The following is an 18315-nucleotide window of genomic DNA, read 5'->3' on the forward strand; positions in this document are numbered from 1 at the left end:
TACGACAGAGACCATAGAGCTCATGAGCCCAACATATTTACTCTCTGGCCCTTTACAAAAACAGCATGGCCACCCATGCTCCGGAATTAGCCACAGCGAAGGTCTCCCCTCCTTGGCGTGCTGGCACAATCTGTCCCCTGCGTCCATTCTGGGGTAGTCAGGTGTGATCTTTTTCTGCTTTCCCACTCATCACACTCATGGGGTTGGAAATTGTATGAAACCTACTACGTTGACGGTCTTCATGATTATTAACAACCTTTCTTCCTTCCTCTCTCCCAGTCAATGCCTCTTCCCAAAGTGGAGTCTTTAATGGTCAATAAGGTTGGTATTCCTCATAAAGGCCTTCCCACATTCGCGATACTCCCAGGTTTCTCTCCTGTGTGGACTCTTTGATAGGCCCTTAGATTCATTTTGGCTGAAGGCTTTTTCACACCTCTGGCACTCTTAAGGCTTCTCTGCAGTCTGAATAGTCTGATGGGTGATGACATGGGGCTGATTTCTGAAGGCCTTCCCACAATGGCCACATGTAAAAGGCTTTTCCCCAGAGACTACTCAGAGGCACCAAGCTTTGGGAGCGCTGATGTTTGTGGGGCTTCTCTCCAGTGTCAACTCTACAGCGCACAGTAATTAATGTAATACATAAAAGCTCTCCCACCCTTGTTGCACACATATAGCCTACTAGGGGTGTGAACTCTTTGATACGTAATGTGGTATAACCTATTGCTTTACATCCTACGCAGCTTTTCTCTAGTGTGGACTGTGTAATCAACAACAAAAAGCAGCCTCCTGAGGAAAGGCCTCTCTGCACTCCTTACAGATATACATATACTCCTTCTAATCAGGAAGAAAGGGAAAAGGCGCCTCGTTGTCTTCGAAGGTTCTTCCACGCTTGGAGCCTTGTCTATTACGAAGAACTAATGAGCAGCTTGAGTGATTGGTTCCTGGTGATTCCTGGTGCTATCTCTCCACCCTCAGCTCTCAGGACACTTCTTCCCATGTGTCGGAAGCTGGGAACTAGAGCTGTAGGTCTTGCCACATTGCTTACGTTCACCTGCCTTCTATCTGCTGCGGACAGTCACAGCCCTGGACACACAATTTCCCACACTTGCTGCAGGAGTGGGCTCTCTCTGGTGTGGGCACACTGATGCACAAGAATCTTATTGCTTCTCGGTGCTTTCTCATACTCTGTATATCGATCGCACTCTCTTGCCAGTGCAGTTCCTCTGGGCTGCAGAACGGGACAGTGCAAACCTCTCTCTACTACATTTTCTGATACGCAGTAAGTTGTGACTTCCCAGTGGATCTCTAACTGCACTCACCATAATTGAAGGATCTTTTCTTCTAAGACCTCTGGTCTTAGAGACTCTAGGAAAGTCTACCAAATTGGATCTCTGGGGCCCAGCCTTTGGGAGTTTTCCCCACACCTTCCCTCCATACTCAGTGTGGTCAGAAAGACCCTGCTTTACTGCTGACTCCACCTTCTTGGCTCTGCTCTCACCATCTGACAAATAAAAACATGGCATGACCTGATAGCCACTGTGAGCAAAAACCAACCCGAGAACAGAACAATCAAAGAGAGAATAGGAAGGGCACCTGGGTGGCTCAGTCAGTTAAGCATCTAACTTTGGCTCAGGTCGTGATCTCACAGCTCGTGAGTTAGAGCCCCACATCGGACTCTGTGCTGACAGCTCAGAGCCTGGAGCCTGCTTTGGATTCTGTGTCTCCCTCTCTCTCTCTGCCCCTCCCCTGTTCATGTTCTCAGTCTCAAAAATGAACATTTAAAAAAAACAGAGAGAGAGAGAGAGAATGGGAGTGTGCAGCATTTACCCTCCCAACCCTTCACAGTAAGGCAGGGAAGGGGGCTTGAACGGGGACAGGAGCCAGCAAAGAAGGCCGAGTGGACTGGTAAACACAGAGCATAAGAGGGAGGGGACAAAGGACAGAACAAAACACCTAGGGAATAAATAGGAAAGTCAGGCAATGTATGAAGATGAAGTCAACCCCTTGAATGTAAGGGGTGAGAAAACAAAGAAGCAGGCAAAGGGGAATGGCTGAGGGCAGAGGTCCTCGGTGTCGTCATACAGACCGACCAGGCAGAGGCATGGCATCAGTCGCCGTCCTCTGGGTGCTGATGGCTAGCCCCAGAAAGGAATGTGTGCCGGGTATTCCTATGCCCATCAGATTTCCACCCGGTGGCTAAGAGACCAAGAGAAAATGAGGAATCCCCTAGATCCGTGTTCTGCCTTGGGTGCAGCCATGTTTCAAAAGGCACGAGGCAGGGGTCACAACAAGGAGGGAGCTAATGGCCCCCCTCACTCACTGGTGCAAATGAAGTCCTCCGTCCCTCAGTGGCCGGCAGACCTGGTCCCCACTGCGCTTCCCTTTGTTCTAGGAAGATGATCAGATTAGGCTGGGAAAAATAAAATTCTGTTCACAGCACTGAGACAGGAAAGGGGACATGGTGGACCAAAACCAGCCTTAGCCCTAAGCCATGAAACGGATATGGCAGGGGAGCCAACAGGCAGGCTGCTATCTAAGGGGATGACCATCTCAGGACAGAAGTGAAACCCCCACAGGCAGGGTCTTCAATACAAAGGCAGATCACCTGGGTGCTGCAGAGGGTAGACTGAGATCACAGAAAAGGTGCCCATTCCCAGTGAGGGAAATACCAGAACCCAACATTTATGGGAGGCAGAACTAGCTCACGTTTCATCAGGAGGAACCACGGAGCTTACAAGGATCCAGAAACTAAAACCAACTAACCTGAAATCTTTAGAGCACGCTGCTAGCAAATGGGTGGCAACAATGACTTCATTATAGCAATGGATGAACTGAGTCACACAGATTTCTGCCCCAGTCAGATCACATTCCCCAAATTCTCCATCACATCTTAATGGAGACTCCTCTCAGAAGGGTCAGATGATGCCAGTCCCCATGAGTGAAGTGTATAGCCATGGCCTCACACGTCCTCAAAGGTCACCCAATCCTGAAACACATGATTTCTACTGCCACCAGAGGAATAATCCCTGAGGGGCACAACCAGATTCAGCAGGGTAAAGGGGAGGCTTTGAATCTATGTTTATACCTGACAAGCAAAGACAGCTATGGAATAAGACAAGGGTCAAGTTTAGGGAGACCCTTCCAGCAGGGAAGCGGTGGTCAGGGCTGCCATGGTTAGCAAATGTCACAGCGATGAAAGTGCAAGGGAAAACTGCGTTTCTCTCCCCTCTCCCAACACTTTTGGTCACCAAATGTGTGTCTATTGGGGGGCCAATGTGGGGAGGAGAGTGTTCCTACACCAAGCAGTTCTCTTGACACCAGCTGGGTGTCCCACAGTTTAGAGATTTTAAGTAATCTCTATACCCAATGTGGGGCTTGAACTCACAATCCCAAGATCAAGAGTCACGTGCTCTACGGACTGAACCAGGCAGGCACTCCAAGGGTGTCCCACAATTTAACTCAATTTTGACACTATGTGGAGAAAGCATCAGATCCTACAGGTTAAGGGCTCAGTTCCACTGGTCTGTCCCCACTTCAGACACCAGTCTTAAGTCCAAGTTGTCACCTGCACTAACTGACTGGCTATAAATCAGGTTCCCGTGACCCTCTCCTCAGGTTCCATTAATTTGCTAGAGGCGCTCTCAGAACTCAGGAAAACTGTACTTACTATTGCCAGTTTATTACAAAGGGTATTAAAAGATATGAGTAAACAGTTAGATGAAGGGATATATAAGCAGAGCACAGGTGCCTCCTCCCCTGTGGACTTAGGATGTGCCACCTCCTGGCAAATGGACACGTTCTTGTTCATCAACCCGGAGGAGCTCATCAAATCTCACTGCCCAGCAATTTTTACAGGGCTTATTATCCAGCCCTCTTCCCTTCCCACAGATTGGCAGGTGGTGCTGAAAATTGCAACCCTCCAATTACTTGATCTTTCTGGTGATCAGCTCCATCCTGAGGTTATCAAGGGACCCTACCTTAAGTGCCCTTGTTAGCATAAACCCAGTGCACTTGGAAAGGGACTCCTGAAGAGTAGCGAGAGACAATCCTATCACCCAGGAAATTCCAAGGGTTTTAGGAGCTCACTGCCAGGAATCAGGGACAAGGACCAAGAATGCAAACTTTAATTAATTAGGTGGCCAGCCAAGGTCTCAGGAAGGGCAGCAGAGGGAAGCAAGGCTTCACAGACCCAAGCGGTAGGGCTGCGGCTGCTATGACTGGGCCTCAGGACTTTCCTCTGCAGAGGGTGAGTGCTTTAGGGTCACAACTGGCAGAGGATGGGGGAAAAGTTTCTGAGGGGACACACACACACACACACACACACACACACACACACACACACACAAAGGCAGTCCTCTGCCTTGTGCCCTGACCAATTCCCAATGCCCAGGAAGGGAATATTTACAAGGCAGGAATGTTTACCAAAGGCAGAGTGCGCATAGCCCTGTAGTTCTGATCCTGCAACCAAACCTACTTTGGAAACCAGACTCTCAGGCAGCAATGGACAATACCCAACATCTCTCGTGTGGGAGAAAGACAGGCAGGCCTCACTCTAGAATTTAAGACTTGTACAAAGTCTGGATGAAGGTATTCCAAACTCTTGAAGGAAAGGATTAAGAGGGGTATTCATTCACTCTCGACATTTTTTTTTTTTTTTACACAAAGAGCTTTATGAAAAACATCTCTCTCAAATGTTTGTATCATGTAAGATATAAACATAAAATGTACTTATTTATTGATGTTTAGAACAGTACAAAGATTTATTTCTCACCCGTGTTATAGAAGGGCTGTGGCTTTGCTCCATGGCACCCAGGCTGAAAGGACAATCCCCAAGACTTCCTCGTGGCTGAGCCCAACCAGCAACCGCATTTTTTTCTTTTTAAAATTGTGGTGCGATGTATAGAACTTATTTGCCATTGTAGGAATTTTTCAGTGGCTAGTTCAGTGGCATTAAGTACATTCACACTGCCGTGCAGCCATCACCACCATCCGTCTCCAGAACTTCTCTCATCTGCCCAAACTGAAACTCCATATCTGTTAAACAGTAACTTCCCCCCAGCCCCTGGCAACCACTGTGCTACTTGCTGTCTCTATGAATTTGGCTCCTCTAGGTACCTCATGTAAGTGGAGTCGAAGAGTATTTATTCTTTGGTGACTGCCTTACTTCACTAACATGTCCTCAAGGTTCATCCATGTTGTAGCATGTGTCAGAATTTCCTTCATTTTCAAGGCTGAGTAACAAACATTCCGTTGTATGTACACCACATTTTGTTTACCCAGTCATCCCCTCGTGGATACCTGGGTGGCTCCCACCTTTTGGCTATCATCACTAACGCTGCTACAAACATGAGTGTGCAAATAAATACTGGAATCCCTGTTTTTAATTTTTGGAAATATCTTGAAAAACAGAATAGCTGGGTCATACGGTAATTATATTTTAATTATTTTGAGGAACTGCCATACCATTTTTCACAGCAGCTGCAGCATTTTACATTCTCACTGGCAATGCACGAGGGTTGTGATTTCTCGATAGCCTCACCAACGCTTGTATTTTCTGTTTTTCTGGTATAATAATTGTAAGGGGTGTGAAGCGGTATCTCACTGTAGGTGTGATTTGCGTTTCCCTAATGATTAGGGATGTTAAGCATCTCTTCCTATGCTTATTAGCCATCTGCACATCTTTGTGAGAAATGTCTATTATTTAAGTCTTTGGCCCACTTTTTAATGGAGCCGTTTAGGATTGATTGATTGATTGATTGATTTAAATTGTAGGAGTCCTTTATATATTTTGGATCTCTTTCAATTTTTAAAGACTTTTTAAAAAACTTTTTGCATGGGAAATGTCTACAATTCAAGAATTTCTCACGGGGCGCTGGGTGACTCAGTCGGTTAAGCATCCGACTTCAGCTCAGGTCATGATCTAGTGGTGAGTTCGAGCCCTGCATCGGGCTCTGTGCTGACAGCTCAGAGCCTGGAGCCTGTTTCAGATTCTGTGTCTCCCTCTCTCTGACCCTCCCCCGTTCATGCTCTGTCTCTTTCTGTCTCAAAAATAAATAAACATTAAAAAAAAAAAAAAAAAAGAATGTCTCAAACATATCATTTACAGTTGGATTGGGATTTTCGAGATTATTTAGCTTTTTATTTTGAAATAATGACAGATCTACAGGACCTTAGATGTTTGTATCTGGAGTTAAAATAGCATCACAGGATGAATGTAAAGGCTGAATAAATATGCAAAGCCAAGCAGGAGGGTCTCTCTTAGCCCATCTCTGCCTGCCCTTTCTCCCGCCGCAAAAGTCACATTTCACAAATCAGAATGGGAAAACTATAGTACACAGAATTTGTATCTGGGAAGGGTGACAAGGGCCATCACTTCATATATATTACTAAGTTACTCTGGTTTCACTGAGAACATCCCAGAAAAGATTTTCCATATAGGCTAGGCAGTGGAAATCATTCTTTCTACCAAAAATGAATTGTGACAATTAACAGGACAGACTTTCAAAAAAGCTTTTTCAATGTGATCTGACCACTGTCAGAGGGTGCCAGTCACCTACCAACACCACTCTCTTCTTTCCTACTAACAGAAACACATTTGTATCCAGGGTGACAAAGTGCTCAGCTAAAAAGGCCACATCTTCCAGCCTCCCCCATAGCCAGGGCTGGTTGGTTACAGGAGAGTTCTGGCCAATGAAATGAAAGCCAGGAGTCACTAGACAAGGCTTCCAGAAAGCTCTTAAAAGCCCTGTTATTAAAAAATGTGACACTTTGTTAGAAATACGGAATATTGGGGTGGCGCCTGGGTGGCTCAGTCTGTTAAGCATCTAACTTCAGTTCAGGTCATGATCTCACAGTTCGTGAGTTCAAGCCCCATATTGGGCTCTGTGCTGACAGCTCAGAGCCTGGAGCCTGCTTCAGATTCTGTGTCTTCCTCTCTGCTCATGTTCTGTCTCTTTTTCTCTCTTTCTCTCTCAAAAATAAGTAAAACATTAAAAAAAGAAATATGGAATCTTGGGCCCTACAGAATTGGGATCTGCATTTTAACAAGATCCTCTGTTGATTCACATGTGCATTTAAAGTTCTGAGAAGTGCTACTTTAAGGGGAGTTTAGTTAGCCTCCTCTTTTTTCCAGCTTGGAATGTGAAGGTGGTGGCTGGAGCTACGGTGGCCATCTTTTGACCATGATGTGACCTCACAAAAGCCACATGCTAAGGAAGATAGTGAAAAAAGCAGGAGGAGACTGAGGCACTGATGACATCATGATCATGGAGCCACCACACTGCCTGGAACTGCCTGCTCCAGATTTTTTTTTTTTTTTTAAGTAACCTCTACACACAACGTGGCACTCCAACTCACAACCCCAAGATCAAGAGTCCCATGCTCTGCTGACTGAGTCAGCCAGGCACCGCAGCTCCAGACCTCTTTAACACAAGGGGAATAACCTCTACCATGTGTACCTACTACTGACAAGGAACCACTCCAGATGTACAGACTAGAAGAGATATCAGAAAGCCCGAAGCAAGAAAAAGGCACAGTCAACCGTTACTGGATCATAAACCATATAGAGTCTTTTCATTTCAAGTTAATATATAGAGGCACATGTAAGTGTATGAAAATTTCCACAGGATGGAAGTATATACATCAACTGGGGAGCCTGGGTGTCTCAGTTGGTTAAGCATCCGACTTGACTCTTAATTTTGGCTCAGGTCATGATCTCACGGTTTGGGAGATTGAGGCCTGCATTGTGCTCTGCACCTGCTTGGGATGTTCTCTCTCCTCCTCCCCATACTCCTCTCTCTCTCTCTCAAAATAAACTTAAAAAAAAAAAAGTTCTCATCACAAGAAAAAAATTTTAAAAAAAGTATATGCATCAAAATGCTCAGAGTGTAGGTGGTAGAATTAGGAGTAAATTTAATTTTCCTTATACCTTCTGTTATTGACTGAATTTTTTACACTGTGCATGAATTTTATAATAAGAGACATTGTTTAGAAAATACATGTACCTTACACAAAAGGACACCTTAACATGAAAAAGGGTACAATATTGAACAGGATAAAGAACTGCCAGGGTGCGGCACCTGGCTAGCTCAATCAGTGGAGCATGCGGCTCTTGATCTCCAGATTGTGAGTTTGAGTCCTACGCTGGGTGTAAAGTAACTTAAGAAATAAAATCTTAAAAAAAAAAAAAAAAAAAAGAATTGCCAGGGTGCTTGGCTGGCTCAGTTGGAAGAGCATGCAGCCCTTGATCTTAGGTTGTGAGTTCAAACCCCACACTGGTGGCGGGGGCAGTGGGGGGTGGGGGGGTGGGGAGTTAGAGACTATTTAAATAAATAAATAAGCCCCTAAAAAAAAAAAAAAAAAAGAATTGCCTACTCTTGGGGGTGGGAATGGGTTACCAAGAAAATAGTGAATAAAGTGAGAGAGACCTTGCTTGACTAATAATGACAATGGGCTTCAAACTGAGTATAATTTGCACCCTCTCTACTCCTATGGGCCAAAAAACTCCCAGGTCACATCACATACATTTTTAAACTTTTTTTAACGTTTATTTATTTTTGAGAGAGACAAAGACAAAGCATGAGCAGGGGAGGGGCAGAGAGAGAGGGAGACACAGAATCCGAAGCAGGCTCCAGGCTCTGAGCTGTCAGCACAGAGCCCGACACAGGGCTCGAACCCACAAACTGAAAGATCACGACCTAAGCCAAAGTCAGACGCTCAACCGACTGAGCTACCCAGGTGCCCCACATCACGTATATTTTTGACTAAACATCTGTTCACCAGCTTGATTAATTCCTTGGTTTTCAGACTCTACTAAATTAACGTCTGGCTATATTTCAAAATAACATGATCCTCAAGAGGCAAAGAGCAGTCACACCTGAGGCCCACGTACATGTGTCCACTTCAGAGGCAGCTCAAAAAACTCTTGTACAAGCACAGTAAAACTAAACTAAGTACAGCTTTCCAGAATCCTCCATTTAAGGGGAAAATGTTCAAACACACATTTAACAAGCACTGAAGCATCTTATTTTGTGCACTTCCTTCTTACTGGACTCTCTACACTCTACATATAAGAACATTTCAAGAATTTAAAAACCCACTATTTAAGCTGTCTTTTGAATACAGCTAAGTTAAAATGTGAATACAACAATCCAAATAGGCAAAACTCACCCTAAACTAAAACTATAGCACAAGAGAGTGGCTCAGCAGAGATTACCATACTCATGCCACACAGTGAAATTCAGTAATACCCAATACCCTACTTCACTAACACAGAAACTCACAAGGCAAGGGATTTTTTTCTTATTTGTTCATTGATGATCTCAAGCATCTAGAACAGTACCTGTCACATATGAGGTGTGGGGGGAAAATGTGAATGCCTGTATATAGCAATAAACAAAGTCTTCACTTAAAATATTACACACAGGGGTGTGTCTGGGTAGCTCAGTTGGTTAAGCATCCAACTTTTGATCTCAGCTCAGGTCATGATCTCACTGTTCCTGAGATCGAGCCCCAGCACAGAGCCTGCTTGGGATTCTCTCTCCCTCTCTCTCTCTCTCTCTCTCTGCCTCTCCTTCTCCTCTGCTTCTGCTCTCTCTCTCAAAATAAGTAAATTTTAAAAAATTACATTCAGACACACATTAAATCAATTTGCAAATGTCTCCAAGAGAAAAGGATGTTGAAGAGTTTCCCACTAATCTATGCATTCACCTAAGAATATAAAGCTAATACAATTTTGTTAATCAAATACTTAGGTGTTACAAACACATGGCAATGAGATGTAAATTATGGGGAAAAGAGGGCAAGGTAGAATGTATACATGATAGATATCCATGTTAGATGTTCAGGCCTCATCCATGGGGATGAGATGACAGGCACTTAGGACCCTAGGAGTGGCAGGAGAGACAAGATAAATCACCTGCAGAACCCACACACCACAGGCTAGCTCTAAAGGTGAGGATGAGAAGACTGACACACATGATTTAGGCTTTGTGTTTAATGTAACTTGGAAAGCTATGATGTAGACAACCTGATTCAAACATCTTCAAATGTGTATTAACAGACTACCACGTAGCTTGCTGATGCTGGTTATTAAGATCAATGCCCTTTTTTTGAATTCTATGACATAGTTTGACTTTCTATATCCTTTTTATAGGGAAAAGATGTGTGACCAACTTGCAGAAATAGTCTTGTTTGCTTGCCAGATATATTTCTCATTGTAAATTTGCATGCTGGCTAATTATAACAGCTTGAAAGTTACATAAATGTCCAACAATAGGGAATCAGTTAAGAATAAAATTCATTATAGTGCATATATATATATATATATATATATATATATATATATATATATATATAAGACTACACAGCCATTAAAAAACATGATGTAAAAGTAGAGATTGCCATGGGAAAATGTCCACAAATAGAGGACATTTAGAAAATCAGGTTACAAAACAGATGTATCAAATAATCCCGGCTATGTTTAAAAAACTAAATAGGAGAGAAAAAAACCTGGCAGAACCTTACTAAGCATGGGGTTGTGTCTCAGGGTACAGCTAAAGACGCCTTGTTTTATACTGTAATTTTGTAAATTTAGGTCTCATTTTTCTGCATTTTCCAAACTTTCTATAATGAAAAATAATTGCTTCTATAATCAGAAAACAAGCAGCAATAATTTTGTTTTTCAATTTTCATTCAGATGACCTTAGGCAAGTTAATCAACCTCTCTTTACCTATAAAAATGGGGATAAAAGGACTCCTGCCTTTAGGTTACCAGGACATGTAAATGCTTACAACAATCCCTGGCAAGTGGGAGTTGCTCAGTAAAGGTTAGCTATTAGCTCTGAAATTCTTGCGAGTATGCATGTGTACTGGAGGGTCAGGCCTGTCTCACGGGTAGGGTAGAGCCAGCCTGAGAAGCCAGCAGGCCTCTCCATCTAATTCCACAACAACTAACAAAGGTAGAAAGGGAAATTAAGGGCTGAGTTCACAAATTCCCAAGTCTTTAGACACCAGGGAAAAAAAGTAAATGTGAGTGAAGCAGCTGGGAGGCTGACAAGGAGCAGGGTGCTATGGCTCTGCAGAAGTGGCAGCGGGAGGGGGGATGCTCCTCAGAAGTACCTCAATTTGGCCTATTTTATTAATCTCTACAGCTAACATGAGGCTCGAACTTACAACCCTGAGACAAAGAACTGCATGCTCCTCCGACTGAGCCGGCCAGGAGCCCCATTCCACTTATTTTAAAAGCCTGCAGGGGTGCCTGACTGGCTCAGTCAGTTGAGCGTCTGATTCTTGATTTTGGCTCAGGTCATGACATCCTGGTTTGTGAGTTCAAACCTCACATTGGGCTCCACACTATCAGCGTGGAGCCCCTTGGGATTCTCTCTCTCTGCCCCTCCCCATTCCCATGCTCTTTCTCTCCCTCAAAAGAAATAAACTTAAAATTAATTTTTAAATAATAAATAAATAAATAGCCTGCACTGGTCTAACAGCCCCCATCTACCCTGTAGCTGCCCTGATTTGTGCATTAAAGTATCCACAGAAAAGACCAATTTAAAGTGATAGGAATTTACAGGTTGTTGTACGCCATCCCAGTCAATGCTCCTCTTTCTTCAGGGTGTTCACAACTGGGTTTCAAGTTGTCAGTGTTCCCTCAGGTAGGATGTTGTTAACACACCAGCAATGAACAGGTTTGTTTGTTTAAGTAGGCTCCATGCACAACACGGGGCTTGAACTCATGAACCCAAAATCAAGTCACATGCTCTACCAGCCAGGCACCTCAACAATGAACAGTTTCTATGCTCACGTGTCAGTCGCTGTTATCAATGACGGAAACCAACTGTATGACCAACCTGTGGTAAGAAAGGGATTCCAGGGTTGAGGGCGTCTGGCTGGCTCAGTCGGTGGCACATGCAACTCTGATCTTGGAATTTTGAGAGGTCCACGCTGGGTGTAGAGAGATTCCTTTAAAAAAAAAAATCTTAAAAAAAGAAAAAGAAAGGGATTCCAGGGTTACACAGTTGAGGGGTCCCGTAGGTAAGTTAGTCTGACTGCTTCCAGCCCAAATGACCAGGGAGGGAATTCAGAGAGTAGGAACTAATACTGGACCAAATGTAATCTGTCCTAGAATTTCAGGGACCACACGATTTATTGTCACAATGGGGATACTTTTTTTTTTTAATTTTTTTTTTAATGTTTATTTCTGAGACAGAGAGAGACAGAGCATGAACAGGGGAGGGGCAGAGAGAGAGGAAGGCACAGAATCTGAAGCAGGCTCCAGGCTCTGAGCTGTCAGCACAGAGCCCGACGCGGGGCTCGAACTCAGACTGTGAGATCATGACCTGAGCCAAAGTCGGACGCTTAACTGACTGAGCCACCCAGGCGCCCCAACAATGGGGATACTTCTTACTTCTGAGACTGGAAAGGAATGCTATTAATAATTCCACCAGAGGGGTGCCTGGGTAGCTCAGTCTGTTAAGCGTCCAACTTAAGGTCAGGTCATGATCTCCCGGTTTGTGGATTTGAGCCCTGCGTGGGACTCTGGGCTGACAGCTCAGGGCCTGCTTTGGATTGTGCCTCTCTCTCTCTCTCTCTCTCTGTCTCTCTCTCTCTCTCTGTGCCCCTCCCTGGCTGATGTACTCTCTCTCTCAAGAATAATAAATATACTTTAAAAATAATAATTACACCAGAGGGCACCTGGGTAGCTCAGTCAGTTGACTCTTGATTTTGACTCAGTTCTTGGGATCCACATCAGGCTCCATGCTGAGAGTAAAGTCTGCTTAAGACTCACTCTCTCTCCCTCTTCCCCTCTCCCCTGCTGGTGTTCTTTCTCTGTTAAAAAAGCAGGAGGGGGAAGAGGGCTGGCACCTGGGTGGCTCAGTCGACTATTGACTTCAGCTCAGATCATGATTTTATAGTTTGTGAGATCAAGCACTGTGTTGGGCTCTGCACTGACAGCGCTTCTCTCTTTCCCTCTCTCCTGCCCCTCCATTGCTCACGTGCTCTCTCTCTTAGAATAAATAAACATTAAAAAAAAAAATTGGAGCAGGACATTGGGTCTTGACTAGAAATGTCTCAAACAAATTGGGACATATGGCTACCCAATTAAAATCATAGTGTTCCCTAAGGCCTAGGGTAAATTCCACTCTTCACTTGAAAACTATCTACTTTTTTTTTTTAATGTTCATTTATTTTTGAGAGAGAGACAGATAGAGGGCGAGCTGGGGAGGGGCAGAAAGAGAGAGGGAGACACAGAATCCAAAGCAGGCTCCAGGCTCTGAGCTGTCAGCACAGAGACGGGGCTCAAATTCACGAACCACAAGATCATGACCCAAGCCCAAGTCAGATGCTTAACCCTGAGCCACCCAGGTGCCCTGAAAACAATCTACTTTCATGGCATTTAGAAACCACTCTCTTCAAACCACTGTGTACTAGTAAATAACCCAGTAGACTTATTTAAAGGGTTTACTACCCACAGAGGTTTGGGGATCTTCCTTTCTGGAATGCTTGGATTGAAAGCCAAGAGGCTCTACAGCCAGAATGAGGACCCTGGGTCCCAGAGTTGATATACTGAAAAGCATTTCAGAAGGCAGTAGTGATTAGTTGATCTCTCAGTTACCGGTCCCTCCCTAGATCCCTGACACCACATCAGCCTCAGGGAGGAGAGACTAAGAGGACTACTCTGAGCAGCAGCTCCACATGGACACAGCAGGGTCAGGAGCTGTCCCACCAGCCACCCTGTTCCCTTTTCCTTCTAGGGGTTATAGGTCGGCCACTGGCTCAGAAGCCACCAGTGCAGTAGTGACAGGAGACCATGATTACAGGCCCAAGACCATGTCCATGGTTGAGACCAGCTAGGACTTGTATTTCATGTGCGTTCTACCTAACAACTATCTTCCAGATTCTCCTGGAAAACAGAACTACATTACATTCCCATGGTCTGTTTGATAATTATCCTATTCAGCTCTTTTCCTTTCTATGTTGTGAATTTTTAGCTTCTCAAGTTTGCTCTCTTTTCCCTCCTCCTTTACTAATTAACAGAATTCCAAGTCTGGCTTTGAAACTACAGACCTTCCCACCTACTGGTGAAAAAAGTCTCAGCTAGATCAAAGGAAAAAATATTTCTCTGTTCTACAGCTGCAGAAATCCTACAGCTGCAGAAAAGCACGTACTATTCAATGTCGCAAAAGTGTTCTTGTTAAGGTTGTTTTTAAGGAGTCCTTCAAGACTCTTGGACTTCAGAGATTGCTACCACATCCTGGGAAAGTAGTCTTTAACTTTTAAAGTCTGTAATTCTGACGGACTTACTTAATTTGTAGTCTTGGTAGCACTATTTAAATAGATATGCTAGGTTTTTTGGCTCACTCATGACCACAAAGTGTGTGATTTTTCATTCTTAAACCAGGAGAGGATCATTATTAGCAACCTTCTCTACTCATAAGAGCATGGAAATAAAAATGAACAACAATGGCTTTATTGGATTTTGGTGTTTTGGTTTTTTTTTTTAATGTTTGTTTATTTTGAGAGAGAGCAGACGAGCTGGGGAGAGGCAGAAAGAAAGAGAAAGGGAGAGAATCTCAAGCAGGCTCCATGCTCAGCACAGGCAAACCATGAGATCACGACCTGAGCTGAAATCGAGTGGAACACCTAACTGACTGAGCCATTCAGGCATCCCTTATTGGATTTCATTTTCAAATAGAATTTGACAATCAAATGTTCAAATTAATTTTATCAGCAATAAACCTCCAACTATTTAAATGTCTGGTGGTTGAAGTTACTCTTTTTGCCCTTAGCAAATCTCTAAGAGGAGTGACCCCAGCTGTCTGGATCGGAGGGAGTACATCAATCCTATACTAGGGCCAGGGCTCACTCACTCAGCAACCAGGAGAGTAGAACAGGAATGGGCTCCTGGCCCTCCAAGCAACTAGGAAAGGTCTTCATCTTCTAGAGGCAAAATGGTCTGTCCTGTCAGCATAACTTTCCAGTCTTCTTCCTATTCCCTGGGATGAGAGGTCCCTATGATTTCACTAAGGGGACAGAGGGGAGAAAGCAGGGTTGGAGGTCCCATTGCCCATCACCCAGACACCTTTTCTCAGTCCAACCTCAGAAGAGGGGCCACTGGATTCAGACTGGGACTTATTTGAACATGAGGGTTCTGAGAATTTGAGGGGATCCAGATCCAAAGTCCTGTTCTCTACTCTGCCTCCATTTCCAAGCAAACATGAAGATGCAGATTCTAAATAGGACACATAAAAACTGTAAATGCTAGGGGTGCCCGGCCAGCTCAGTCAGAAGAGCATGTGACTCTTGATCTCAGGGTTGCAAGTTTGAGCCCCGCTTTGGGTATAGAGATTACTTAAAAAAAAAATGATTAATAACATAGGAAAAAAAAACAAACACCTGCAAATGTTACTACACTCTGCTCACTTAGAAATCCTAAGTCCACGGGGAACTGAGGAAGGTGGAAAGGAATCCATCTTAAGCCTTCCTTCACAGTACCTCTGAACCAGAGTTCAGACCTGGGAGAAAAGGCTGCATAACATTGGTAATAGTAAACTAAACCAAAAATAAATAAGTAAGATAAGGTAAGACAAAATAAAATTAAATTTAAAAATAAATAAATAAATTAATTAATTAATTAAATAAAATAAGGGGGCGCCTGGGTGGTTCAGTTAGTTAAACGTCAAACTTCAGCTCAGGTCATGATCTCACGGTTCATGAGTTGGTTCCTGAGTTGGAGACCCACATCAGGCTCTGTACTGACAGGGCAGAGGCTGCTTCGGAACCTCTGTCTCCCTATCTCTCTGTCCCTCTCCCACTCTCGTTCCCTCTCTCTCTCTCAAAAAAAAATTTAGAAAAAAATTAAATTAAAAAAATAAAATAAAACCAGGAAAGAACTTACTAGAATGAATCTATATTCTTAACAAAAGAATTCAAAAGCCTTTAGAATTACTATGTAACAGGTACAAGTTGCAGGCAGAGCAGGACAGGGGCTCCTAAGGCCTTCCTGCACTCACCACACTATGGTTCTTTATCCAGCCCAGATACACAAGACCTCCCCACTTTCCAAATGGCTTATCACTTCAGTTTTATAGACTGAAAATCCTATTCACAGGCAAGGGAAAAGAGTCAGCATGTTAAGGAATCAGGATATCAGGGCAATTCTTTGCTGATGAGCCCTCTAATTTCATGGCTGCAGTCAAGCTAACAACTGTCCTCCTCTGTTCCTGCCTCTTGGCTCCTTCCCACTGGCTCTAGATACTCCATTTGATTCCTTCTTTCCTCTCTTCTCATGACCAGCTATAGACTTTCCAGCTTTCCACTATCTTGCTGTCCACTCTAACCTAAAAAAAAGCTTAGATAAAGGTTTTTCTGCTAAAAACCACAGAAATACAGAGAACCGGCAGTTAAAGCCTGGTCTGTGTTTCTGGTTTTCCTTTTTAGGTGATATTCTGGGAATCCCTGTTCTTTTCTTTTTAATATTTTAATTTTTGAGAGAGAGAGAGAGAAAGCTTGGGGGAAGGGCAGAGAGAGAGGGGACAGAGGATCTGAAGCTGCGGGGCTTGAACTCACAAGCTGTGAGATCATGACTTGAGCCAAAGTCAGATGCTTAACCAACTGAGCCACCCAGGCACCCCTGGGAATCTCTTTCCTACCACACTTTCATTATCAAGGGTGGATTTCAACTCCACCCCATTCATACATACTTTCTCCAACACTTATACTGGGGGCCTCCTTTTTTAACAAAATATGGGGGGCTGGCAAACTCCAGATTGGAGTCTTCCACCTTAATGTCCCCCCCCCATCTAATATAATTAAATCATTCTGATACAGGGTTATAATGACAAAAGGAACTAGACTCATTTCACATATTTGGGGGAAGCTGGAGGAATATGCTCTCTCTGACAGACAGAACCTACTCTGAGGTGTGGATGGGCCCAGTGGGCAATTCCTTTTTGTGTGTCTGGGATGGAAAGATGACAGTGGCAGTGGGCATTCACCCTAGATACCTACCAGTCAGTCCCAGGCCTAAGATCCTGCTGTGGGAATGCTTACACAGAACTCCAGGCAGGAGAAAGGCAAGAACTGAGAACACTTAGAAAACTGTGCATTGTTAATGAATCTTGGGGTCCTGAGTTTCAGCCCCACATGGGGGGGGGGGGGGGTAGATTTTACTTAATACAAGAAAAGAAAAGAAAGAGAGAGAGAGAGAGAGAGAGAGAGAGAGAGAGGAGAGAAAAGAAAAGAAAAAAAAGAAAGACAGAAAGAAAGAAAGAAAAAGGAATCTCTTGCCTCAGGGCCCAGCAGCACGTCAAGGCTCTCTCCGTCAAAAACACTGGGAATTAGGACCTGTACAGCTCCATCCAGCAACACTTGCATCAAAAGAGGGCTTGGCATACCAATAAGGGACATTTCAAGCCAAGTCACACGCAAAGTCCAAGCCTTTCGTCTGGCATAAACATAAATACTATAAATTAGAAATAAATAAATACTGACTAAAACAAAAACCAAAAACAGAAGCTTGAGCTCAGCTATTCGGAAGGTGTGAAACCCTGGAGGCTCTCCAGACCCTGAAGCGTTCCACCACACACGAGCGGGGAAATGTGGAGAAAGACGGAGCCACAGTTAGTGAGAAACTGCAGTTAAGCCTTCCAGTCAGACCAGTCGGGTCACAGGAAAGTCCTTACTCAGCGCGCTGGTGTTTCCCTTAATTCTTCAGCATCAGTCCGTGTAAAGAGCCTTCTGGGTGCAGTCCAGGCGATTCCACTCTTCGTTTCCGAAGCCCACGTCCACATCATCGAAGGTCACCGGCCCCTGCAACAGGAGGTTTGTGCACTATGGTCCGGGGTCATCCCAGCACCTGCTCCTCGAAGAAGCAGGGCTGGGAACTTGAGGAGCGGGGGAGAGACGCACTGAGAAGAGGCGGTCGGGGGGCACCGAGAGTGGCAGGGCCCGACGACCCCGGGCAGGGGAGAGACAATGCCGAAGTGGACCCCCGCGAGGGGGCTCGGGACCTGCACCCACTCACCTTGGGCGCTGGGGATAACAGAAAAGTAAAGTACACGCCGTCCGCCCTCAGCAACAAGCTTCCGCCCCACACTCAGTAGAGCAGCAAAACTCCGCGCGCCCAGCCCACCACGCGTCCGCCTGAGCCTCGGGCCCCGCCCCTAGGCAACTTCGTGCCCTCTCTAGGCTGCGCGGAGGACCTTGCGTCTCGGTGGACCGCTCCGAAGCTCGCTTGGGGAGCGCCGGTCCCGGGTTGGACCGGAAACATGGCGACCCGGGCCTCGGCGATTCTGCGAGGCTTGGTCCCTTCAC

At 44.8% G+C, this 18315-nt stretch overlaps 1 long non-coding RNA gene across 4 annotated transcripts in view; it reads right to left on the minus strand.

The window, feature by feature from the left end:
* Positions 1 to 18129, minus strand: part of LOC131514043 (uncharacterized) — a 57827-nt gene extending 39698 nt beyond the window's left edge. For 2 of the 4 annotated variants that reach the window (XR_009262905.1, XR_009262906.1), the window contains exons 1-3: positions 18026 to 18128; positions 17685 to 17811; positions 11850 to 11961 (exon numbers count right to left, since the gene is read on the minus strand). This is a non-coding gene — a long non-coding RNA (uncharacterized LOC131514043). Of the gene's footprint in view, positions 1 to 11849; positions 11962 to 17684; positions 17812 to 18025 lie in introns of all 4 variants that reach the window. The other 2 variants (XR_009262907.1, XR_009262904.1) reach the window with 2 other exon arrangements.
* Between the last annotated feature and the right edge of the window lie 186 nt (positions 18130 to 18315).

The sequence above is a fragment of the Neofelis nebulosa genome, chromosome 6 (assembly GCF_028018385.1).
Source record: "Neofelis nebulosa isolate mNeoNeb1 chromosome 6, mNeoNeb1.pri, whole genome shotgun sequence".
NCBI classification, from domain to species: Eukaryota; Metazoa; Chordata; class Mammalia; order Carnivora; family Felidae; genus Neofelis; species Neofelis nebulosa.